General features: G+C 42.3%; 14 non-coding genes across 14 annotated transcripts; all 14 read left to right on the top strand.

Moving 5' to 3' along the window:
- Positions 1-1,068: 1,068 nt before the first annotated feature.
- On the top strand, positions 1,069-1,141 carry trnak-uuu (transfer RNA lysine (anticodon UUU)). The gene has a single exon. It is a non-coding gene; the product is annotated as a tRNA-Lys (tRNA).
- A 1,621-nt stretch (positions 1,142-2,762) lies between these two features.
- trnak-uuu (transfer RNA lysine (anticodon UUU)) lies at positions 2,763-2,835 on the top strand. The gene has a single exon. It is a non-coding gene; the product is annotated as a tRNA-Lys (tRNA).
- Positions 2,836-4,469: 1,634 nt separating this feature from the next.
- trnak-uuu (transfer RNA lysine (anticodon UUU)) lies at positions 4,470-4,542 on the top strand. Its single transcript has one exon. It is a non-coding gene; the product is annotated as a tRNA-Lys (tRNA).
- A 1,634-nt stretch (positions 4,543-6,176) lies between these two features.
- Positions 6,177-6,249, top strand: trnak-uuu (transfer RNA lysine (anticodon UUU)). Its single transcript has one exon. It is a non-coding gene; the product is annotated as a tRNA-Lys (tRNA).
- Positions 6,250-7,883: 1,634 nt separating this feature from the next.
- trnak-uuu (transfer RNA lysine (anticodon UUU)) lies at positions 7,884-7,956 on the top strand. Its single transcript has one exon. It is a non-coding gene; the product is annotated as a tRNA-Lys (tRNA).
- Positions 7,957-9,590: 1,634 nt separating this feature from the next.
- trnak-uuu (transfer RNA lysine (anticodon UUU)) lies at positions 9,591-9,663 on the top strand. The gene has a single exon. It is a non-coding gene; the product is annotated as a tRNA-Lys (tRNA).
- A 1,634-nt stretch (positions 9,664-11,297) lies between these two features.
- trnak-uuu (transfer RNA lysine (anticodon UUU)) lies at positions 11,298-11,370 on the top strand. The gene has a single exon. It is a non-coding gene; the product is annotated as a tRNA-Lys (tRNA).
- A 1,634-nt stretch (positions 11,371-13,004) lies between these two features.
- Positions 13,005-13,077, top strand: trnak-uuu (transfer RNA lysine (anticodon UUU)). The gene has a single exon. It is a non-coding gene; the product is annotated as a tRNA-Lys (tRNA).
- Positions 13,078-14,711: 1,634 nt separating this feature from the next.
- trnak-uuu (transfer RNA lysine (anticodon UUU)) lies at positions 14,712-14,784 on the top strand. Its single transcript has one exon. It is a non-coding gene; the product is annotated as a tRNA-Lys (tRNA).
- A 1,634-nt stretch (positions 14,785-16,418) lies between these two features.
- On the top strand, positions 16,419-16,491 carry trnak-uuu (transfer RNA lysine (anticodon UUU)). Its single transcript has one exon. It is a non-coding gene; the product is annotated as a tRNA-Lys (tRNA).
- A 1,634-nt stretch (positions 16,492-18,125) lies between these two features.
- On the top strand, positions 18,126-18,198 carry trnak-uuu (transfer RNA lysine (anticodon UUU)). Its single transcript has one exon. It is a non-coding gene; the product is annotated as a tRNA-Lys (tRNA).
- Positions 18,199-19,832: 1,634 nt separating this feature from the next.
- Positions 19,833-19,905, top strand: trnak-uuu (transfer RNA lysine (anticodon UUU)). Its single transcript has one exon. It is a non-coding gene; the product is annotated as a tRNA-Lys (tRNA).
- A 1,634-nt stretch (positions 19,906-21,539) lies between these two features.
- trnak-uuu (transfer RNA lysine (anticodon UUU)) lies at positions 21,540-21,612 on the top strand. Its single transcript has one exon. It is a non-coding gene; the product is annotated as a tRNA-Lys (tRNA).
- Positions 21,613-23,246: 1,634 nt separating this feature from the next.
- Positions 23,247-23,319, top strand: trnak-uuu (transfer RNA lysine (anticodon UUU)). Its single transcript has one exon. It is a non-coding gene; the product is annotated as a tRNA-Lys (tRNA).
- The last annotated feature ends 338 nt before the right edge of the window (positions 23,320-23,657 follow it).

The following is a 23,657-nucleotide window of genomic DNA, read 5'->3' as shown; positions in this document are numbered from 1 at the left end:
CCATGCTTTTCCTGCACTCACAGAGACAAAAAAACTTACAGCACAGGGTGCCGTTCCACTCGTGATACCTGTGACGGTTCTTCGAATATGTGTGCGTCGTCATATATGCCAGCTCTGTTTTCCCTAAACCTTTACGTTCTTCAGGCTGCAGACCAAAGCACTTTGAAGATTACTTACGGTTCAACCTCCACCGTCATTTCAGACAGTGCACTGCAGATTCCAACAAAATGGGGGCATAAAACTAAGTGTTTCCACAGCTCGCCTCTGATTATTTTGCCAATCAACTTGAATCTGTGCCCATTTCTTTGCTGAAAGCTCTGCCACTGGACAGGTTCTCCTTCTTTAAACTATCAAAAAGCCTCATCATGTAGAATATATCCACTAACGCTCCTTTTATGATCCCCAGCTCGAGGTAGAGCAAGGATAATTTCTATTACAGAAAAGAAAATGATGGAAATATTCCACTATTCAGGCAGCATCTGTGGAAGGTGAAGCCGATCTCTCCTCGTATCCACTCTATCAACTCCCCTCAGGATCGCGTATGCTACAACAAGATAAAGCCTGGATGTACCTGATTCAGCCCTGGTGTTTGATCAACTTTTATTATCGGGAGCCGTTTTATTACCGCGTCTTTGTCAATTTGAAATGTTTGTAATGTGTTAATGACTTCATGTTTCACTGTGCCCTTGGAAGCAACTTCTTCCTTGGTAAAGACAGATGCCAAAGTATTCATAATAGCGATAATATCGCTCGGAGACTTTGGGATGGCCTTAAACTTAGGTGTCAGTGTCTTTTCACTTCTCTTATTTGCTCTTTCAGTCGCTCTCTCAAGGATGTATAAACAGCCGGAAAGTTGAATTGTTACGTTGAGTGAGACAGACCGACGAAAGATATAAGGTGAAAGTGCGTCCATTTGGACGACTGGAGATTATTTGCGTAATGAAAAGTGTGGGAGGCAGTGAATGCATGGGTGTGAGAGTAAAATGCGAGAAGCTGGTGCAGAAGATGGATCGTGTTGCACTGTTAGTTCTCAGCCACTGAAGGGCGCAGTGCGGGTTGAGAGTCTGAGCCTGGATAGCTCAGTCGGTAGAGCATCAGACATTTAATCTGAAGGTCCAGGGTTCAAGTCCCTGTTCAGGTGCTCTTTATCACAGTGGTGTTTGTGCAGTGTCCTCAAGAATTCAAGGCCATGTACTTTGGCTGTGGAGAGCCAAGACTCTGGCAGCCCTTTTCTTTGCAAGTTTTGTCGATTCTGACCGGCAATTCTTTCAGTTGCAGCAAGACGTCTGCTTTGCTTGATCGCATCGTTTCAATCTTAAACAGGATGGCATCACCTCCGTCATCACTTTTTAACAGTTTTTACATACACAAATAAGGCAGTTGAACATCGTTGTTATTATTCTGATGTATTGTCACGCACCTGAAACGTTAACTCTATTTTTCTCGCCACACATGCTGCCAGACCTGCTTTGTCTTTCCTGCACTCTCGGTTTTGATTTCAGATTTCCACAATCCTCACTATTTCGCTTTTGTTCTTGTTATCCAGCTTTATTCTTCAAAATTTCCTTATCAATCATCAGCTTAGCAAATTAAAGTTTAATTCACTTCACGCGACAAATATCACTCCATTGCCCTTCAAAATCTCTTCGGGAAATGACATGCTTAAGTTGGTTTTGAAATAATAACAGGATTTCCCATGCTTTTCCTGCACTCACAGAGACAAAAAAGCTTACAGCACAGGGTGCCGTTCCACTCGTGATACCTGTGACGGTTCTTCGAATATGTGTGCGTCGTCATATATGCCAGCTCTGTTTTCCCTAAACCTTTACGTTCTTCAGGCTGCAGACCAAAGCACTTTGAAGATTACTTACGGTTCAACCTCCACCGTCATTTCAGACAGTGCACTGCAGATTCCAACAAAATGGGGGCATAAAACTAAGTGTTTCCACAGGTCGCCTCTGATTATTTTGCCAATCAACTTGAATCTGTGCCCATTTGTTTGCTGAAAGCTCTGCCACTGGACAGGTTCTCCTTCTTTAAACTATCAAAAAGCCTCATCATGTAGAATATATCCACTAACGCTCCTTTTATGATCCCCAGCTCGAGGTAGAGCAAGGACAATTTCTATTCCAGAAAAGAAAATGATGGAAATATTCCACTATTCAGGCAGCATCTGTGGAAGGTGAAGCCGATCTCTCCTCGTATCCACTCTATCAACTCCCCTCAGGATCGCGTATGCTACAACAAGATAAAGCCTGGATGTACCTGATTCTGCCCTGGTGTTTGATCAACTTTTATTATCGGGAGCCGTTTTATTACCGCGTCTTTGTCAATTTGAAATGTTTGTAATGTGTTAATGACTTCATGTTTCACTGTGCCCTTGGAAGCATCTTCTTCCTTGGTAAAGACAGATGCCAAAGTATTCACAATAGCGATAATATCGCTCGGAGACTTTGGGATGGCCTTAAACTTAGGTGTCAGTGTCTTTTCACTTCTCTTATTTGCTCTTTCAGTCGCTCTCTCAAGGATGTATAAACAGCCGGAAAGTTGAATTGTTACGTTGAGTGAGACAGACCGACGAAAGGTATAAGGTGAAAGTGCGTCCATTTGGACGACTGGAGATTATTTGCGTAATGAAAAGTGTGGGAGGCAGTGAATGCATGGGTGTGAGAGTAAAATGCGAGAAGCTAGTGCAGAAGATGGATCGTGTTGCACTGTTAGTTCTCAGCCACTGAAGGGCGCAGTGTGGGAGCAGTGTCTGAGCCTGGATAGCTCAGTAGGTAGAACATCAGACTTTTAATCTGAGGGTCCAGGGTTCAAGTCCCTGTTCAGGTGTTCTTTGTCTATTGCCTTTATCACAGTGGTGTTTGTGCAGTGTCCTCAAGAATTCAAAGCCATGTACTTTGGCTGTGGAGAGCCAAGACTCTGGCAGCCCTTTTCGTTGCAAGTTATGTCCATTCTGACCGGCAATTCTTTCAGTTGCAGCAAGACGTCTGCTTTGCATGATCGCATTGTTTCAATCTTAAACAGGATTGCATCACCTCCGTCATCACTTTTTACCAGTTTTTACATACACAAATAAGGCAGTTGAACATCGTTGTTATTATTCTGATGTATTGTCACGCACCTGAAACGTTAACTCTATTTTTCTCGCCACACATGCTGCCAGACCTGCTTTGTCTTTTTTGCACTCTCGGTTTTGATTTCAGATTTCCACAATCCTCACTATTTCGCTTTTGTTCTTGTTATCCAGCTTTATTCTTCAAAATTTCCTTATCAATCATCAGCTTAGCAAATTAAAGTTTAATTCACTTCATGCGACAAATATCACTCCATTGCCTTTCAAAATCTCTTTGGGAAATGACATGCTTAAATTGGTTTTGAAATAATAACAGGATTTCCCATGCTTTTCCTGCATTCACAGAGACAAAAAAACTTACAGCACAGGGTGCCGTTCCACTCGTGATACCTGTGACGGTTCTTCGAATATGTGTGCGTCGTCAAATATGCCAGCTCTGTTTTCCATAAACCTTTACGTTCTTCAGGCTGCAGACCAAAGCACTTTGAAGATTACTTATGGTTCAACCTCCACCGTCATTTCAGACAGTGCACTGCAGATTCCAACAAAATGGGGGCATAAAACTAAGTGTTTCCACAGCTCGCCTCTGATTATTTTGCCAATCAACTTGAATCTGTGCCCATTTCTTTGCTGAAAGCTCTGCCACTGGACAGGTTCTCCTTCTTTAAACTATCAAAAAGCCTCATCATGTAGAATATATCCACTAACGCTCCTTTTATGATCCCCAGCTCGAGGTAGAGCAAGGACAATTTCTATTACAGAAAAGAAAATGATGGAAATATTCCACTATTCAGGCAGCATCTGTGGAAGGTGAAGCCGATCTCTCCTCGTATGCACTCTATCAACTCCCCTCAGGATCGCGTATGCTACAACAAGATAAAGCCTGGATGTACCTGATTCAGCCCTGGTGTTTGATCAACTTTTATTATCGGGAGCCGTTTTATTTCCGCGTCTTTGTCAATTTGAAATGTTTGCAATGTGTTAATGACTTCATGTTTCACTGTGCCCTTGGAAGCATCTTCTTCCTTGGTAAAGACAGATGCCAAAGTATTGATAATAGCGATAATATCGCTCGGAGACTTTGGGATGGCCTTAAACTTAGGTGTCAGTGTCTTTTCACTTCTCTTATTTGCTCTTTCAGTCGCTCTCTCAAGGATGTATAAACAGCCGGAAAGTTGAATTGTTACGTTGAGTGAGACAGACCGACGAAAGATATAAGGTGAAAGTGCGTCCATTTGGACGACTGGAGATTATTTGCGTAATGAAAAGTGTGGGAGGCAGTGAATGCATGTGTGTGAGAGTAAAATGCGAGAAGCTAGTGCAGAAGATGGATCGTGTTGCACTGTTAGTTCTCAGCCACTGAAGGGCGCAGTGCGGGTTGAGTGTCTGAGCCTGGATAGCTCAGTCGGTAGAGCATCAGACTTTTAATCTGAGGGTCCAGGGTTCAAGTCCCTGTTCAGGCGCTCTTTGTCTTGTGCCTTTATCACAGTGGTGTTTGTGCAGTGTCCTCAAGAATTAAAAACCATGTACTTTGGCTGTGGGGAGCCAAGACTCTGGCAGCCCTTTTCGTTGCAAGTTTTGTCCATTCTGACCGGCAATTCTTTCAGTTGCAGCAAGACGTCTGCTTTGCATGATCGCATTGTTTCAATCTTAAACTGGATTGCATCACCTCCGTCATCACTTTTTACCAGTTTTTACATACACAAATAAGGCAGTTGAACATCGTTGTTATTATTCTGATGTATTGTCACGCACCTGAAACGTTAACTCTATTTTTCTCGCCACACATGCTGCCAGACCTGCTTTGTCTTTTTTGCACTCTCGGTTTTGATTTCAGATTTCCACAATCCTCACTATTTCGCTTTTGTTCTTGTTATCCAGCTTTATTCTTCAAAATTTCCTTATCAATCATCAGCTTAGCAAATTAAAGTTTAATTCACTTCATGCGACAAATATCACTCCATTGCCTTTCAAAATCTCTTTGGGAAATGACATGCTTAAATTGGTTTTGAAATAATAACAGGATTTCCCATGCTTTTCCTGCATTCACAGAGACAAAAAAACTTACAGCACAGGGTGCCGTTCCACTCGTGATACCTGTGACGGTTCTTCGAATATGTGTGCGTCGTCAAATATGCCAGCTCTGTTTTCCATAAACCTTTACGTTCTTCAGGCTGCAGACCAAAGCACTTTGAAGATTACTTATTGTTCAACCTCCACCGTCATTTCAGACAGTGCACTGCAGATTCCAACAAAATGGGGGCATAAAACTAAGTGTTTCCACAGGTCGCCTCTGATTATTTTGCCAATCAACTTGAATCTGTGCCCATTTCTTTGCTGAAAGCTCTGCCACTGGACAGGTTCTCCTTCTTTAAACTATCAAAAAGCCTCATCATGTAGAATATATCCACTAACGCTCCTTTTATGATCCCCAGCTCGAGGTAGAGCAAGGACAATTTCTATTCCAGAAAAGAAAATGATGGAAATATTCCACTATTCAGGCAGCATCTGTGGAAGGTGAAGCCGATCTCTCCTCGTATCCACTCTATCAACTCCCCTCAGGATCGCGTATGCTACAACAAGATAAAGCCTGGATGTACCTGATTCTGCCCTGGTGTTTGATCAACTTTTATTATCGGGAGCCGTTTTATTACCGCGTCTTTGTCAATTTGAAATGTTTGTAATGTGTTAATGACTTCATGTTTCACTGTGCCCTTGGAAGCATCTTCTTCCTTGGTAAAGACAGATGCCAAAGTATTCACAATAGCGATAATATCGCTCGGAGACTTTGGGATGGCCTTAAACTTAGGTGTCAGTGTCTTTTCACTTCTCTTATTTGCTCTTTCAGTCGCTCTCTCAAGGATGTATAAACAGCCGGAAAGTTGAATTGTTACGTTGAGTGAGACAGACCGACGAAAGGTATAAGGTGAAAGTGCGTCCATTTGGACGACTGGAGATTATTTGCGTAATGAAAAGTGTGGGAGGCAGTGAATGCATGGGTGTGAGAGTAAAATGCGAGAAGCTAGTGCAGAAGATGGATCGTGTTGCACTGTTAGTTCTCAGCCACTGAAGGGCGCAGTGTGGGAGCAGTGTCTGAGCCTGGATAGCTCAGTAGGTAAAACATCAGACTTTTAATCTGAGGGTCCAGGGTTCAAGTCCCTGTTCAGGTGTTCTTTGTCTATTGCCTTTATCACAGTGGTGTTTGTGCAGTGTCCTCAAGAATTCAAAGCCATGTACTTTGGCTGTGGAGAGCCAAGACTCTGGCAGCCCTTTTCGTTGCAAGTTATGTCCATTCTGACCGGCAATTCTTTCAGTTGCAGCAAGACGTCTGCTTTGCATGATCGCATTGTTTCAATCTTAAACAGGATTGCATCACCTCCGTCATCACTTTTTACCAGTTTTTACATACACAAATAAGGCAGTTGAACATCGTTGTTATTATTCTGATGTATTGTCACGCACCTGAAACGTTAACTCTATTTTTCTCGCCACACATGCTGCCAGACCTGCTTTGTCTTTTTTGCACTCTCGGTTTTGATTTCAGATTTCCACAATCCTCACTATTTCGCTTTTGTTCTTGTTATCCAGCTTTATTCTTCAAAATTTCCTTATCAATCATCAGCTTAGCAAATTAAAGTTTAATTCACTTCATGCGACAAATATCACTCCATTGCCTTTCAAAATCTCTTTGGGAAATGACATGCTTAAATTGGTTTTGAAATAATAACAGGATTTCCCATGCTTTTCCTGCATTCACAGAGACAAAAAAACTTACAGCACAGGGTGCCGTTCCACTCGTGATACCTGTGACGGTTCTTCGAATATGTGTGCGTCGTCAAATATGCCAGCTCTGTTTTCCATAAACCTTTACGTTCTTCAGGCTGCAGACCAAAGCACTTTGAAGATTACTTATGGTTCAACCTCCACCGTCATTTCAGACAGTGCACTGCAGATTCCAACAAAATGGGGGCATAAAACTAAGTGTTTCCACAGGTCGCCTCTGATTATTTTGCCAATCAACTTGAATCTGTGCCCATTTCTTTGCTGAAAGCTCTGCCACTGGACAGGTTCTCCTTCTTTAAACTATCAAAAAGCCTCATCATGTAGAATATATCCACTAACGCTCCTTTTATGATCCCCAGCTCGAGGTAGAGCAAGGACAATTTCTATTACAGAAAAGAAAATGATGGAAATATTCCACTATTCAGGCAGCATCTGTGGAAGGTGAAGCCGATCTCTCCTCGTATGCACTCTATCAACTCCCCTCAGGATCGCGTATGCTACAACAAGATAAAGCCTGGATGTACCTGATTCAGCCCTGGTGTTTGATCAACTTTTATTATCGGGAGCCGTTTTATTTCCGCGTCTTTGTCAATTTGAAATGTTTGTAATGTGTTAATGACTTCATGTTTCACTGTGCCCTTGGAAGCATCTTCTTCCTTGGTAAAGACAGATGCCAAAGTATTGATAATAGCGATAATATCGCTCGGAGACTTTGGGATGGCCTTAAACTTAGGTGTCAGTGTCTTTTCACTTCTCTTATTTGCTCTTTCAGTCGCTCTCTCAAGGATGTATAAACAGCCGGAAAGTTGAATTGTTACGTTGAGTGAGACAGACCGACGAAAGATATAAGGTGAAAGTGCGTCCATTTGGACGACTGGAGATTATTTGCGTAATGAAAAGTGTGGGAGGCAGTGAATGCATGGGTGTGAGAGTAAAATGCGAGAAGCTAGTGCAGAAGATGGATCGTGTTGCACTGTTAGTTCTCAGCCACTGAAGGGCGCAGTGTGGGAGCACTGTCTGAGCCTGGATAGCTCAGTAGGTAGAACATCAGACTTTTAATCTGAGGGTCCAGGGTTCAAGTCCTTGTTCAAGCACTTTTTGTCTATTGCCTTTATCACAGTGGTGTTTGTGCAGTGTCCTCAAGAATTCAAAGCCATGTACTTTGGCTGTGGAGAGCCAAGACTCTGGCAGCCCTTTTCGTTGCAAGTTATGTCCATTCTGAGCGGCAATTCTTTCAGTTGCAGCAAGACGTCTGCTTTGCATGATCGCATTGTTTCAATCTTAAACTGGATTGCATCACCTCCGTCATCACTTTTTACCAGTTTTTACATACACAAATAAGGCAGTTGAACATCGTTGTTATTATTCTGATGTATTGTCACGCACCTGAAACGTTAACTCTATTTTTCTCGCCACACATGCTGCCAGACCTGCTTTGTCTTTTTTGCACTCTCGGTTTTGATTTCAGATTTCCACAATCCTCACTATTTCGCTTTTGTTCTTGTTATCCAGCTTTATTCTTCAAAATTTCCTTATCAATCATCAGCTTAGCAAATTAAAGTTTAATTCACTTCATGCGACAAATATCACTCCATTGCCTTTCAAAATCTCTTTGGGAAATGACATGCTTAAATTGGTTTTGAAATAATAACAGGATTTCCCATGCTTTTCCTGCATTCACAGAGACAAAAAAACTTACAGCACAGGGTGCCGTTCCACTCGTGATACCTGTGACGGTTCTTCGAATATGTGTGCGTCGTCAAATATGCCAGCTCTGTTTTCCATAAACCTTTACGTTCTTCAGGCTGCAGACCAAAGCACTTTGAAGATTACTTATTGTTCAACCTCCACCGTCATTTCAGACAGTGCACTGCAGATTCCAACAAAATGGGGGCATAAAACTAAGTGTTTCCACAGGTCGCCTCTGATTATTTTGCCAATCAACTTGAATCTGTGCCCATTTCTTTGCTGAAAGCTCTGCCACTGGACAGGTTCTCCTTCTTTAAACTATCAAAAAGCCTCATCATGTAGAATATATCCACTAACGCTCCTTTTATGATCCCCAGCTCGAGGTAGAGCAAGGACAATTTCTATTCCAGAAAAGAAAATGATGGAAATATTCCACTATTCAGGCAGCATCTGTGGAAGGTGAAGCCGATCTCTCCTCGTATCCACTCTATCAACTCCCCTCAGGATCGCGTATGCTACAACAAGATAAAGCCTGGATGTACCTGATTCTGCCCTGGTGTTTGATCAACTTTTATTATCGGGAGCCGTTTTATTACCGCGTCTTTGTCAATTTGAAATGTTTGTAATGTGTTAATGACTTCATGTTTCACTGTGCCCTTGGAAGCATCTTCTTCCTTGGTAAAGACAGATGCCAAAGTATTCACAATAGCGATAATATCGCTCGGAGACTTTGGGATGGCCTTAAACTTAGGTGTCAGTGTCTTTTCACTTCTCTTATTTGCTCTTTCAGTCGCTCTCTCAAGGATGTATAAACAGCCGGAAAGTTGAATTGTTACGTTGAGTGAGACAGACCGACGAAAGGTATAAGGTGAAAGTGCGTCCATTTGGACGACTGGAGATTATTTGCGTAATGAAAAGTGTGGGAGGCAGTGAATGCATGGGTGTGAGAGTAAAATGCGAGAAGCTAGTGCAGAAGATGGATCGTGTTGCACTGTTAGTTCTCAGCCACTGAAGGGCGCAGTGTGGGAGCAGTGTCTGAGCCTGGATAGCTCAGTAGGTAAAACATCAGACTTTTAATCTGAGGGTCCAGGGTTCAAGTCCCTGTTCAGGTGTTCTTTGTCTATTGCCTTTATCACAGTGGTGTTTGTGCAGTGTCCTCAAGAATTCAAAGCCATGTACTTTGGCTGTGGAGAGCCAAGACTCTGGCAGCCCTTTTCGTTGCAAGTTATGTCCATTCTGACCGGCAATTCTTTCAGTTGCAGCAAGACGTCTGCTTTGCATGATCGCATTGTTTCAATCTTAAACAGGATTGCATCACCTCCGTCATCACTTTTTACCAGTTTTTACATACACAAATAAGGCAGTTGAACATCGTTGTTATTATTCTGATGTATTGTCACGCACCTGAAACGTTAACTCTATTTTTCTCGCCACACATGCTGCCAGACCTGCTTTGTCTTTTTTGCACTCTCGGTTTTGATTTCAGATTTCCACAATCCTCACTATTTCGCTTTTGTTCTTGTTATCCAGCTTTATTCTTCAAAATTTCCTTATCAATCATCAGCTTAGCAAATTAAAGTTTAATTCACTTCATGCGACAAATATCACTCCATTGCCTTTCAAAATCTCTTTGGGAAATGACATGCTTAAATTGGTTTTGAAATAATAACAGGATTTCCCATGCTTTTCCTGCATTCACAGAGACAAAAAAACTTACAGCACAGGGTGCCGTTCCACTCGTGATACCTGTGACGGTTCTTCGAATATGTGTGCGTCGTCAAATATGCCAGCTCTGTTTTCCATAAACCTTTACGTTCTTCAGGCTGCAGACCAAAGCACTTTGAAGATTACTTATGGTTCAACCTCCACCGTCATTTCAGACAGTGCACTGCAGATTCCAACAAAATGGGGGCATAAAACTAAGTGTTTCCACAGGTCGCCTCTGATTATTTTGCCAATCAACTTGAATCTGTGCCCATTTCTTTGCTGAAAGCTCTGCCACTGGACAGGTTCTCCTTCTTTAAACTATCAAAAAGCCTCATCATGTAGAATATATCCACTAACGCTCCTTTTATGATCCCCAGCTCGAGGTAGAGCAAGGACAATTTCTATTACAGAAAAGAAAATGATGGAAATATTCCACTATTCAGGCAGCATCTGTGGAAGGTGAAGCCGATCTCTCCTCGTATGCACTCTATCAACTCCCCTCAGGATCGCGTATGCTACAACAAGATAAAGCCTGGATGTACCTGATTCAGCCCTGGTGTTTGATCAACTTTTATTATCGGGAGCCGTTTTATTACCGCGTCTTTGTCAATTTGAAATGTTTGTAATGTGTTAATGACTTCATGTTTCACTGTGCCCTTGGAAGCATCTTCTTCCTTGGTAAAGACAGATGCCAAAGTATTCACAATAGCGATAATATCGCTCGGAGACTTTGGGATGGCCTTAAACTTAGGTGTCAGTGTCTTTTCACTTCTCTTATTTGCTCTTTCAGTCGCTCTCTCAAGGATGTATAAACAGCCGGAAAGTTGAATTGTTACGTTGAGTGAGACAGACCGACGAAAGGTATAAGGTGAAAGTGCGTCCATTTGGACGACTGGAGATTATTTGCGTAATGAAAAGTGTGGGAGGCAGTGAATGCATGGGTGTGAGAGTAAAATGCGAGAAGCTAGTGCAGAAGATGGATCGTGTTGCACTGTTAGTTCTCAGCCACTGAAGGGCGCAGTGTGGGAGCAGTGTCTGAGCCTGGATAGCTCAGTAGGTAAAACATCAGACTTTTAATCTGAGGGTCCAGGGTTCAAGTCCCTGTTCAGGTGTTCTTTGTCTATTGCCTTTATCACAGTGGTGTTTGTGCAGTGTCCTCAAGAATTCAAAGCCATGTACTTTGGCTGTGGAGAGCCAAGACTCTGGCAGCCCTTTTCGTTGCAAGTTATGTCCATTCTGACCGGCAATTCTTTCAGTTGCAGCAAGACGTCTGCTTTGCATGATCGCATTGTTTCAATCTTAAACAGGATTGCATCACCTCCGTCATCACTTTTTACCAGTTTTTACATACACAAATAAGGCAGTTGAACATCGTTGTTATTATTCTGATGTATTGTCACGCACCTGAAACGTTAACTCTATTTTTCTCGCCACACATGCTGCCAGACCTGCTTTGTCTTTTTTGCACTCTCGGTTTTGATTTCAGATTTCCACAATCCTCACTATTTCGCTTTTGTTCTTGTTATCCAGCTTTATTCTTCAAAATTTCCTTATCAATCATCAGCTTAGCAAATTAAAGTTTAATTCACTTCATGCGACAAATATCACTCCATTGCCTTTCAAAATCTCTTTGGGAAATGACATGCTTAAATTGGTTTTGAAATAATAACAGGATTTCCCATGCTTTTCCTGCATTCACAGAGACAAAAAAACTTACAGCACAGGGTGCCGTTCCACTCGTGATACCTGTGACGGTTCTTCGAATACGTGTGCGTCGTCAAATATGCCAGCTCTGTTTTCCATAAACCTTTACGTTCTTCAGGCTGCAGACCAAAGCACTTTGAAGATTACTTATGGTTCAACCTCCACCGTCATTTCAGACAGTGCACTGCAGATTCCAACAAAATGGGGGCATAAAACTAAGTGTTTCCACAGGTCGCCTCTGATTATTTTGCCAATCAACTTGAATCTGTGCCCATTTCTTTGCTGAAAGCTCTGCCACTGGACAGGTTCTCCTTCTTTAAACTATCAAAAAGCCTCATCATGTAGAATATATCCACTAACGCTCCTTTTATGATCCCCAGCTCGAGGTAGAGCAAGGACAATTTCTATTACAGAAAAGAAAATGATGGAAATATTCCACTATTCAGGCAGCATCTGTGGAAGGTGAAGCCGATCTCTCCTCGTATGCACTCTATCAACTCCCCTCAGGATCGCGTATGCTACAACAAGATAAAGCCTGGATGTACCTGATTCAGCCCTGGTGTTTGATCAACTTTTATTATCGGGAGCCGTTTTATTTCCGCGTCTTTGTCAATTTGAAATGTTTGTAATGTGTTAATGACTTCATGTTTCACTGTGCCCTTGGAAGCATCTTCTTCCTTGGTAAAGACAGATGCCAAAGTATTGATAATAGCGATAATATCGCTCGGAGACTTTGGGATGGCCTTAAACTTAGGTGTCAGTGTCTTTTCACTTCTCTTATTTGCTCTTTCAGTCGCTCTCTCAAGGATGTATAAACAGCCGGAAAGTTGAATTGTTACGTTGAGTGAGACAGACCGACGAAAGATATAAGGTGAAAGTGCGTCCATTTGGACGACTGGAGATTATTTGCGTAATGAAAAGTGTGGGAGGCAGTGAATGCATGTGTGTGAGAGTAAAATGCGAGAAGCTAGTGCAGAAGATGGATCGTGTTGCACTGTTAGTTCTCAGCCACTGAAGGGCGCAGTGCGGGTTGAGTGTCTGAGCCTGGATAGCTCAGTCGGTAGAGCATCAGACTTTTAATCTGAGGGTCCAGGGTTCAAGTCCCTGTTCAGGCGCTCTTTGTCTTGTGCCTTTATCACAGTGGTGTTTGTGCAGTGTCCTCAAGAATTAAAAACCATGTACTTTGGCTGTGGGGAGCCAAGACTCTGGCAGCCCTTTTCGTTGCAAGTTTTGTCCATTCTGACCGGCAATTCTTTCAGTTGCAGCAAGACGTCTGCTTTGCATGATCGCATTGTTTCAATCTTAAACAGGATTGCATCACCTCCGTCATCACTTTTTACCAGTTTTTACATACACAAATAAGGCAGTTGAACATCGTTGTTATTATTCTGATGTATTGTCACGCACCTGAAATGTTAACTCTATTTTTCTCGCCACACATGCTGCCAGACCTGCTTTGTCTTTTTTGCACTCTCGGTTTTGATTTCAGATTTCCACAATCCTCACTATTTCGCTTTTGTTCTTGTTATCCAGCTTTATTCTTCAAAATTTCCTTATCAATCATCAGCTTAGCAAATTAAAGTTTAATTCACTTCACGCGACAAATATCACTCCATTGCCCTTCAAAATCTCTTCGGGAAATGACATGCTTAAGTTGGTTTTGAAATAATAACAGGATTTTCCATGCTTTTCCTGCATTCACAGAGACAAAAAAACTTACAGCACAGGTTGCCGTTCCACGCTTGATACCTGTGACGGTTCTTCGAATACGTGTGCGTCGTCATATATACCAGCTCTGTTTTCCCTAAACCTTTACGTTCTTCAGGCTGCAGACCAAAGCACTTTGAAGATTACTTATGGTTCAATCTCCACCGTCATTTCAGACAGTGCCCTGCAGATTCCAACAAAATGGGGGCATAAAACTAAGTGTTTCTACAGCTCGCCTCTGATTATTTTGCCAATCAACTTGAATCTGTGCCCATTTCTTTGCTGAAAGCTCTGCCACTGGACAGGTTCTCCTTCTTTAAACTATCAAAAAGCCTCATCATGTAGAATATATCCACTAACGCTCCTTTTATGATCCCCAGCTCGAGGTAGAGCAAGGACAATTTCTATTACAGAAAAGAAAATGATGGAAATATTCCACTATTCAGGCAGCATCTGTGGAAGGTGAAGCCGATCTCTCCTCGTATCCACTCTATCAACTCCCCTCAGGATCGCGTATGCTACAACAAGATTAAGCCTGGATGTACCTGATTCAGCCCTGGTGTTTGATCAACTTTTATTATCGGGAGCCGTTCTATTACCGCGTCTTTGTCAATTTGAAATGTTTGTAATGTGTTAATGACTTCATGTTTCACTGTGCCCTTGGAAGCATCTTCTTCCTTGGTAAAGACAGATGCCAAAGTATTGATAATAGCGATAATATCGCTCGGAGACTTTGGGATGGCCTTAAACTTAGGTGTCAGTGTCTTTTCACTTCTCTTATTTGCTCTTTCAGTCGCTCTCTCAAGGATGTATAAACAGCCGGAAAGTTGAATTGTTACGTTGAGTGAGACAGACCGACGAAAGATATAAGGTGAAAGTGCGTCCATTTGGACGACTGGAGATTATTTGCGTAATGAAAAGTGTGGGAGGCAGTGAATGCATGGGTGTGAGAGTAAAATGCGAGAAGCTAGTGCAGAAGATGGATCGTGTTGCACTGTTAGTTCTCAGCCACTGAAGGGCGCAGTGTGGGAGCAGTGTCTGAGCCTGGATAGCTCAGTAGGTAGAACATCAGACTTTTAATCTGAGGGTCCAGGGTTCAAGTCCTTGTTCAAGCACTTTTTGTCTATTGCCTTTATCACAGTGGTGTTTGTGCAGTGTCCTCAAGAATTCAAAGCCATGTACTTTGGCTGTGGAGAGCCAAGACTCTGGCAGCCCTTTTCGTTGCAAGTTATGTCCATTCTGAGCGGCAATTCTTTCAGTTGCAGCAAGACGTCTGCTTTGCATGATCGCATTGTTTCAATCTTAAACTGGATTGCATCACCTCCGTCATCACTTTTTAACAGTTTTTACATACACAAATAAGGCAGTTGAACATCGTTGTTATTATTCTGATGTATTGTCACGCACCTGAAACGTTAACTCTATTTTTCTCGCCACACATGCTGCCAGACCTGCTTTGTCTTTTTTGCACTCTCGGTTTTGATTTCAGATTTCCACAATCCTCACTATTTCGCTTTTGTTCTTGTTATCCAGCTTTATTCTTCAAAATTTCCTTATCAATCATCAGCTTAGCAAATTAAAGTTTAATTCACTTCATGCGACAAATATCACTCCATTGCCTTTCAAAATCTCTTTGGGAAATGACATGCTTAAATTGGTTTTGAAATAATAACAGGATTTCCCATGCTTTTCCTGCATTCACAGAGACAAAAAAACTTACAGCACAGGGTGCCGTTCCACTCGTGATACCTGTGACGGTTCTTCGAATATGTGTGCGTCGTCAAATATGCCAGCTCTGTTTTCCATAAACCTTTACGTTCTTCAGGCTGCAGACCAAAGCACTTTGAAGATTACTTATTGTTCAACCTCCACCGTCATTTCAGACAGTGCACTGCAGATTCCAACAAAATGGGGGCATAAAACTAAGTGTTTCCACAGGTCGCCTCTGATTATTTTGCCAATCAACTTGAATCTGTGCCCATTTCTTTGCTGAAAGCTCTGCCACTGGACAGGTTCTCCTTCTTTAAACTATCAAAAAGCCTCATCATGTAGAATATATCCACTAACGCTCCTTTTATGATCCCCAGCTCGAGGTAGAGCAAGGACAATTTCTATTCCAGAAAAGAAAATGATGGAAATATTCCACTATTCAGGCAGCATCTGTGGAAGGTGAAGCCGATCTCTCCTCGTATCCACTCTATCAACTCCCCTCAGGATCGCGTATGCTACAACAAGATAAAGCCTGGATGTACCTGATTCTGCCCTGGTGTTTGATCAACTTTTATTATCGGGAGCCGTTTTATTACCGCGTCTTTGTCAATTTGAAATGTTTGTAATGTGTTAATGACTTCATGTTTCACTGTGCCCTTGGAAGCATCTTCTTCCTTGGTAAAGACAGATGCCAAAGTATTCACAATAGCGATAATATCGCTCGGAGACTTTGGGATGGCCTTAAACTTAGGTGTCAGTGTCTTTTCACTTCTCTTATTTGCTCTTTCAGTCGCTCTCTCAAGGATGTATAAACAGCCGGAAAGTTGAATTGTTACGTTGAGTGAGACAGACCGACGAAAGGTATAAGGTGAAAGTGCGTCCATTTGGACGACTGGAGATTATTTGCGTAATGAAAAGTGTGGGAGGCAGTGAATGCATGTGTGTGAGAGTAAAATGCGAGAAGCTAGTGCAGAAGATGGATCGTGTTGCACTGTTAGTTCTCAGCCACTGAAGGGCGCAGTGCGGGTTGAGTGTCTGAGCCTGGATAGCTCAGTAGGTAGAACATCAGACTTTTAATCTGAGGGTCCAGGGTTCAAGTCCCTGTTCAGGTGTTCTTTGTCTATTGCCTTTATCACAGTGGTGTTTGTGCAGTGTCCTCAAGAATTCAAAGCCATGTACTTTGGCTGTGGAGAGCCAAGACTCTGGCAGCCCTTTTCGTTGCAAGTTATGTCCATTCTGACCGGCAATTCTTTCAGTTGCAGCAAGACGTCTGCTTTGCATGATCGCATTGTTTCAATCTTAAACAGGATTGCATCACCTCCGTCATCACTTTTTACCAGTTTTTACATACACAAATAAGGCAGTTGAACATCGTTGTTATTATTCTGATGTATTGTCACGCACCTGAAACGTTAACTCTATTTTTCTCGCCACACATGCTGCCAGACCTGCTTTGTCTTTTTTGCACTCTCGGTTTTGATTTCAGATTTCCACAATCCTCACTATTTCGCTTTTGTTCTTGTTATCCAGCTTTATTCTTCAAAATTTCCTTATCAATCATCAGCTTAGCAAATTAAAGTTTAATTCACTTCATGCGACAAATATCACTCCATTGCCTTTCAAAATCTCTTTGGGAAATGACATGCTTAAATTGGTTTTGAAATAATAACAGGATTTCCCATGCTTTTCCTGCATTCACAGAGACAAAAAAACTTACAGCACAGGGTGCCGTTCCACTCGTGATACCTGTGACGGTTCTTCGAATATGTGTGCGTCGTCAAATATGCCAGCTCTGTTTTCCATAAACCTTTACGTTCTTCAGGCTGCAGACCAAAGCACTTTGAAGATTACTTATGGTTCAACCTCCACCGTCATTTCAGACAGTGCACTGCAGATTCCAACAAAATGGGGGCATAAAACTAAGTGTTTCCACAGGTCGCCTCTGATTATTTTGCCAATCAACTTGAATCTGTGCCCATTTCTTTGCTGAAAGCTCTGCCACTGGACAGGTTCTCCTTCTTTAAACTATCAAAAAGCCTCATCATGTAGAATATATCCACTAACGCTCCTTTTATGATCCCCAGCTCGAGGTAGAGCAAGGACAATTTCTATTACAGAAAAGAAAATGATGGAAATATTCCACTATTCAGGCAGCATCTGTGGAAGGTGAAGCCGATCTCTCCTCGTATGCACTCTATCAACTCCCCTCAGGATCGCGTATGCTACAACAAGATAAAGCCTGGATGTACCTGATTCAGCCCTGGTGTTTGATCAACTTTTATTATCGGGAGCCGTTTTATTTCCGCGTCTTTGTCAATTTGAAATGTTTGCAATGTGTTAATGACTTCATGTTTCACTGTGCCCTTGGAAGCATCTTCTTCCTTGGTAAAGACAGATGCCAAAGTATTGATAATAGCGATAATATCGCTCGGAGACTTTGGGATGGCCTTAAACTTAGGTGTCAGTGTCTTTTCACTTCTCTTATTTGCTCTTTCAGTCGCTCTCTCAAGGATGTATAAACAGCCGGAAAGTTGAATTGTTACGTTGAGTGAGACAGACCGACGAAAGATATAAGGTGAAAGTGCGTCCATTTGGACGACTGGAGATTATTTGCGTAATGAAAAGTGTGGGAGGCAGTGAATGCATGTGTGTGAGAGTAAAATGCGAGAAGCTAGTGCAGAAGATGGATCGTGTTGCACTGTTAGTTCTCAGCCACTGAAGGGCGCAGTGCGGGTTGAGTGTCTGAGCCTGGATAGCTCAGTCGGTAGAGCATCAGACTTTTAATCTGAGGGTCCAGGGTTCAAGTCCCTGTTCAGGCGCTCTTTGTCTTGTGCCTTTATCACAGTGGTGTTTGTGCAGTGTCCTCAAGAATTAAAAACCATGTACTTTGGCTGTGGGGAGCCAAGACTCTGGCAGCCCTTTTCGTTGCAAGTTTTGTCCATTCTGACCGGCAATTCTTTCAGTTGCAGCAAGACGTCTGCTTTGCATGATCGCATTGTTTCAATCTTAAACAGGATTGCATCACCTCCGTCATCACTTTTTACCAGTTTTTACATACACAAATAAGGCAGTTGAACATCGTTGTTATTATTCTGATGTATTGTCACGCACCTGAAACGTTAACTCTATTTTTCTCGCCACACATGCTGCCAGACCTGCTTTGTCTTTTTTGCACTCTCGGTTTTGATTTCAGATTTCCACAATCCTCACTATTTCGCTTTTGTTCTTGTTATCCAGCTTTATTCTTCAAAATTTCCTTATCAATCATCAGCTTAGCAAATTAAAGTTTAATTCACTTCACGCGACAAATATCACTCCATTGCCCTTCAAAATCTCTTCGGGAAATGACATGCTTAAGTTGGTTTTGAAATAATAACAGGATTTTCCATGCTTTTCCTGCATTCACAGAGACAAAAAAACTTACAGCACAGGTTGCCGTTCCACGCTTGATACCTGTGACGGTTCTTCGAATACGTGTGCGTCGTCATATATACCAGCTCTGTTTTCCCTAAACCTTTACGTTCTTCAGGCTGCAGACCAAAGCACTTTGAAGATTACTTATGGTTCAATCTCCACCGTCATTTCAGACAGTGCACTGCAGATTCCAACAAAATGGGGGCATAAAACTAAGTGTTTCTACAGCTCGCCTCTGATTATTTTGCCAATCAACTTGAATCTGTGCCCATTTCTTTGCTGAAAGCTCTGCCACTGGACAGGTTCTCCTTCTTTAAACTATCAAAAAGCCTCATCATGTAGAATATATCCACTAACGCTCCTTTTATGATCCCCAGCTCGAGGTAGAGCAAGGACAATTTCTATTACAGAAAAGAAAATGATGGAAATATTCCACTATTCAGGCAGCATCTGTGGAAGGTGAAGCCGATCTCTCCTCGTATCCACTCTATCAACTCCCCTCAGGATCGCGTATGCTACAACAAGATTAAGCCTGGATGTACCTGATTCAGCCCTGGTGTTTGATCAACTTTTATTATCGGGAGCCGTTCTATTACCGCGTCTTTGTCAATTTGAAATGTTTGTAATGTGTTAATGACTTCATGTTTCACTGTGCCCTTGGAAGCATCTTCTTCCTTGGTAAAGACAGATGCCAAAGTATTGATAATAGCGATAATATCGCTCGGAGACTTTGGGATGGCCTTAAACTTAGGTGTCAGTGTCTTTTCACTTCTCTTATTTGCTCTTTCAGTCGCTCTCTCAAGGATGTATAAACAGCCGGAAAGTTGAATTGTTACGTTGAGTGAGACAGACCGACGAAAGATATAAGGTGAAAGTGCGTCCATTTGGACGACTGGAGATTATTTGCGTAATGAAAAGTGTGGGAGGCAGTGAATGCATGGGTGTGAGAGTAAAATGCGAGAAGCTAGTGCAGAAGATGGATCGTGTTGCACTGTTAGTTCTCAGCCACTGAAGGGCGCAGTGTGGGAGCAGTGTCTGAGCCTGGATAGCTCAGTAGGTAGAACATCAGACTTTTAATCTGAGGGTCCAGGGTTCAAGTCCTTGTTCAAGCACTTTTTGTCTATTGCCTTTATCACAGTGGTGTTTGTGCAGTGTCCTCAAGAATTCAAAGCCATGTACTTTGGCTGTGGAGAGCCAAGACTCTGGCAGCCCTTTTCGTTGCAAGTTATGTCCATTCTGAGCGGCAATTCTTTCAGTTGCAGCAAGACGTCTGCTTTGCATGATCGCATTGTTTCAATCTTAAACTGGATTGCATCACCTCCGTCATCACTTTTTACCAGTTTTTACATACACAAATAAGGCAGTTGAACATCGTTGTTATTATTCTGATGTATTGTCACGCACCTGAAACGTTAACTCTATTTTTCTCGCCACACATGCTGCCAGACCTGCTTTGTCTTTTTTGCACTCTCGGTTTTGATTTCAGATTTCCACAATCCTCACTATTTCGCTTTTGTTCTTGTTATCCAGCTTTATTCTTCAAAATTTCCTTATCAATCATCAGCTTAGCAAATTAAAGTTTAATTCACTTCATGCGACAAATATCACTCCATTGCCTTTCAAAATCTCTTTGGGAAATGACATGCTTAAATTGGTTTTGAAATAATAACAGGATTTTCCATGCTTTTCCTGCATTCACAGAGACAAAAAAACTTACAGCACAGGGTGCCGTTCCACTCGTGATACCTGTGACGGTTCTTCGAATATGTGTGCGTCGTCAAATATGCCAGCTCTGTTTTCCATAAACCTTTACGTTCTTCAGGCTGCAGACCAAAGCACTTTGAAGATTACTTATTGTTCAACCTCCACCGTCATTTCAGACAGTGCACTGCAGATTCCAACAAAATGGGGGCATAAAACTAAGTGTTTCCACAGGTCGCCTCTGATTATTTTGCCAATCAACTTGAATCTGTGCCCATTTCTTTGCTGAAAGCTCTGCCACTGGACAGGTTCTCCTTCTTTAAACTATCAAAAAGCCTCATCATGTAGAATATATCCACTAACGCTCCTTTTATGATCCCCAGCTCGAGGTAGAGCAAGGACAATTTCTATTCCAGAAAAGAAAATGATGGAAATATTCCACTATTCAGGCAGCATCTGTGGAAGGTGAAGCCGATCTCTCCTCGTATCCACTCTATCAACTCCCCTCAGGATCGCGTATGCTACAACAAGATAAAGCCTGGATGTACCTGATTCTGCCCTGGTGTTTGATCAACTTTTATTATCGGGAGCCGTTTTATTACCGCGTCTTTGTCAATTTGAAATGTTTGTAATGTGTTAATGACTTCATGTTTCACTGTGCCCTTGGAAGCATCTTCTTCCTTGGTAAAGACAGATGCCAAAGTATTCACAATAGCGATAATATCGCTCGGAGACTTTGGGATGGCCTTAAACTTAGGTGTCAGTGTCTTTTCACTTCTCTTATTTGCTCTTTCAGTCGCTCTCTCAAGGATGTATAAACAGCCGGAAAGTTGAATTGTTACGTTGAGTGAGACAGACCGACGAAAGGTATAAGGTGAAAGTGCGTCCATTTGGACGACTGGAGATTATTTGCGTAATGAAAAGTGTGGGAGGCAGTGAATGCATGGGTGTGAGAGTAAAATGCGAGAAGCTAGTGCAGAAGATGGATCGTGTTGCACTGTTAGTTCTCAGCCACTGAAGGGCGCAGTGTGGGAGCAGTGTCTGAGCCTGGATAGCTCAGTAGGTAGAACATCAGACTTTTAATCTGAGGGTCCAGGGTTCAAGTCCCTGTTCAGGTGTTCTTTGTCTATTGCCTTTATCACAGTGGTGTTTGTGCAGTGTCCTCAAGAATTCAAAGCCATGTACTTTGGCTGTGGAGAGCCAAGACTCTGGCAGCCCTTTTCGTTGCAAGTTATGTCCATTCTGACCGGCAATTCTTTCAGTTGCAGCAAGACGTCTGCTTTGCATGATCGCATTGTTTCAATCTTAAACAGGATTGCATCACCTCCGTCATCACTTTTTACCAGTTTTTACATACACAAATAAGGCAGTTGAACATCGTTGTTATTATTCTGATGTATTGTCACGCACCTGAAACGTTAACTCTATTTTTCTCGCCACACATGCTGCCAGACCTGCTTTGTCTTTTTTGCACTCTCGGTTTTGATTTCAGATTTCCACAATCCTCACTATTTCGCTTTTGTTCTTGTTATCCAGCTTTATTCTTCAAAATTTCCTTATCAATCATCAGCTTAGCAAATTAAAGTTTAATTCACTTCATGCGACAAATATCACTCCATTGCCTTTCAAAATCTCTTTGGGAAATGACATGCTTAAATTGGTTTTGAAATAATAACAGGATTTCCCATGCTTTTCCTGCATTCACAGAGACAAAAAAACTTACAGCACAGGGTGCCGTTCCACTCGTGATACCTGTGACGGTTCTTCGAATACGTGTGCGTCGTCATATATGCCAGCTCTGTTTTCCATAAACCTTTACGTTCTTCAGGCTGCAGACCAAAGCACTTTGAAGATTACTTATGGTTCAACCTCCACCGTCATTTCAGACAGTGCACTGCAGATTCCAACAAAATGGGGGCATAAAACTAAGTGTTTCCACAGGTCGCCTCTGATTATTTTGCCAATCAACTTGAATCTGTGCCCATTTCTTTGCTGAAAGCTCTGCCACTGGACAGGTTCTCCTTCTTTAAACTATCAAAAAGCCTCATCATGTAGAATATATCCACTAACGCTCCTTTTATGATCCCCAGCTCGAGGTAGAGCAAGGACAATTTCTATTACAGAAAAGAAAATGATGGAAATATTCCACTATTCAGGCAGCATCTGTGGAAGGTGAAGCCGATCTCTCCTCGTATGCACTCTATCAACTCCCCTCAGGATCGCGTATGCTACAACAAGATAAAGCCTGGATGTACCTGATTCAGCCCTGGTGTTTGATCAACTTTTATTATCGGGAGCCGTTTTATTTCCGCGTCTTTGTCAATTTGAAATGTTTGCAATGTGTTAATGACTTCATGTTTCACTGTGCCCTTGGAAGCATCTTCTTCCTTGGTAAAGACAGATGCCAAAGTATTGATAATAGCGATAATATCGCTCGGAGACTTTGGGATGGCCTTAAACTTAGGTGTCAGTGTCTTTTCACTTCTCTTATTTGCTCTTTCAGTCGCTCTCTCAAGGATGTATAAACAGCCGGAAAGTTGAATTGTTACGTTGAGTGAGACAGACCGACGAAAGATATAAGGTGAAAGTGCGTCCATTTGGACGACTGGAGATTATTTGCGTAATGAAAAGTGTGGGAGGCAGTGAATGCATGTGTGTGAGAGTAAAATGCGAGAAGCTAGTGCAGAAGATGGATCGTGTTGCACTGTTAGTTCTCAGCCACTGAAGGGCGCAGTGCGGGTTGAGTGTCTGAGCCTGGATAGCTCAGTAGGTAGAACATCAGACTTTTAATCTGAGGGTCCAGGGTTCAAGTCCCTGTTCAGGTGTTCTTTGTCTATTGCCTTTATCACAGTGGTGTTTGTGCAGTGTCCTCAAGAATTCAAAGCCATGTACTTTGGCTGTGGAGAGCCAAGACTCTGGCAGCCCTTTTCGTTGCAAGTTATGTCCATTCTGACCGGCAATTCTTTCAGTTGCAGCAAGACGTCTGCTTTGCATGATCGCATTGTTTCAATCTTAAACAGGATTGCATCACCTCCGTCATCACTTTTTACCAGTTTTTACATACACAAATAAGGCAGTTGAACATCGTTGTTATTATTCTGATGTATTGTCACGCACCTGAAACGTTAACTCTATTTTTCTCGCCACACATGCTGCCAGACCT

Source organism: Heterodontus francisci, chromosome 28, assembly GCF_036365525.1.
Source record: "Heterodontus francisci isolate sHetFra1 chromosome 28, sHetFra1.hap1, whole genome shotgun sequence".
In the NCBI taxonomy this organism is placed as follows: domain Eukaryota; kingdom Metazoa; phylum Chordata; class Chondrichthyes; order Heterodontiformes; family Heterodontidae; genus Heterodontus; species Heterodontus francisci.
The sequence above is the reverse complement of the archived record's forward strand: the minus strand, read 5'-3'. Positions and strand labels throughout refer to the sequence as shown.